This window comes from Mus caroli, chromosome 14 (genome assembly GCF_900094665.2).
Source record: "Mus caroli chromosome 14, CAROLI_EIJ_v1.1, whole genome shotgun sequence".
Classification (NCBI taxonomy): domain Eukaryota; kingdom Metazoa; phylum Chordata; class Mammalia; order Rodentia; family Muridae; genus Mus; species Mus caroli.
In genome coordinates this window covers 46,620,009-46,621,916 of record NC_034583.1, presented here as the reverse complement: position 1 = coordinate 46,621,916, position 1,908 = coordinate 46,620,009, and positions in this window count along the sequence as shown.

The window sequence follows — 1,908 nt, the reverse complement described above, 5'->3', positions numbered from 1 at the left end:
CTCTAGCTGCATATGTATCAAAAGATGGCCTAGTCGGCCATCAGTGGAAAGAGAGGCCCATTGGACATGCAAACTTTATATGCCCCAGTACACGGGAACGCCAGGGCCAAAAAAATGGGAGTGGGTGGGTAGGGAAGTGGGGGGGAGGGTATGGGGAACTTTTGGAATAGCATTGGAAATGTAATTGAGGAAAATACGTAATAAAAAATATTAAAAAGAATACAGAAAGTATTGCACAGGAACCAAAAGTACAAGACTCTGGTACGCAAACCCAAATATGGCCTATTACCTTCAGTTACATATAAATGTCAAGTAGGCAGTTCCCACCAGGCTCGAAAAGAGCACTTCCTGTAGGAGTAGATCCATGGTAATGACAGAACCATTAAACTCACAGATCTGAATATTCGGAGATGGGGTAGGCATCTAGGTCTTCTCCATGGGGCGTCACTTCTCCTGTGTCAGAGAGGTAGACAGTCTCTGCTCCAGGCAGAGTGCATCCCGTGAGCCTGGTCCCCACCTCTGCACTGTGATCATGGTACTGTGGGTTTGTGGGGACATTAGAAGTATTTTCTGATTGTGCTAAATCTTTGGTAGAGTGCAGTTTACACTTGTATTCCTGGCCACCCAGGGTTTTATTTAGGGAATCTATGGGTAAGGCACAAGCACTAGGCACGATGGGAGAAGTTTAACTGCATGGAAAACAGCCTATAAGAGTTGTCATCTGGAGCTGGGCAGCGGTGGCACTTGCCTTGAATCCCAGGGAGGCAGAGGCAAGCAGTTCTCTGAGTTTAAGGCCAGTCTGAGCTACAGATCAAGTTTTAGGAAACCTATCTAGAAACCCATTCCCCATCCATTGAAAAGGAAAGTTGTCCTCTGGAGTAGACTCATGGCAAAGAGAGTTACAGTGCTATTACTGCTATGACCTCTAGAGACAGTGGGATACACCTCACTCTGTATTTGTAATAAGTGACCAAATGACAGCCTTCAAACATCGGAGGGATTCTCTCCCACAGATGTAACTCTGTCAGCCAAAGTCTATGGGACAGTTGGCACTGACTGTGAGGATATGCTGGATGACATCATAGATCCTATGGCCTGCTCTGGCAAGTTCCAGGAGGTCCTGATCTCTTGGTGTTCACACCCTTGTCCCTTCAATGTTTTGTCATGGGTGGTGTCAGATCACTTCCAAGGCTGTCAAGAAAAAGCCTATGGCTCTGTGGGATCACTCATCCTGGAGCTAAGTGTCCTATCTTGAGTAACACTGTAGAGAAGCCGACGTGGTAAGGAACTGACTATTGCTCAGTTACATGAACCTCCGGGAAGCAGGTGCCCTTTCTCTAGGCAAGCTTTCAAGTGATGACAGGCCCATTTGAGACTACAAACTCACAGGAGGATCTGAAACAAAACTGCCCATTAAACTAGCATGGATTCCAGACCCTCAGATAGTGTATGAGATAGTGAACATTGGTGTTTTGGCTATTGTAGTAACAGATAATTCATGCATGATACAATTAGAAACAAATGAAGTTTAATGGCCTAAGACCCATTATGAAAATATATCTGAAACATTAAATGTATGTGTATTAGTTACTTTTATCATTGCTGAAACTAAATGCCTGTCAAGAAGCAATTTAAAGGAGATGGGGTTTATTCTGACTTACAGTTCAAGGAGAAGTCCACCATGGCGGGCAGAAGAGGGATGGCAGCAGGAACATGGGGCTGCTGGTCAGACTGATCCACAGTCAGCAAGCAGAGAGGGAGAAATGTTTGCACCATTAAAAGAGAAAGCACTGCATATAAGAATGTTGCCCCCAAAGCAATGTTTGCAAAACACGCCAACTTCTGCGTCTCCAGAGAAAAATGAAATCAAGCTCTTCTGACTGCTTCAGTCACATAAAAGTAACCCCA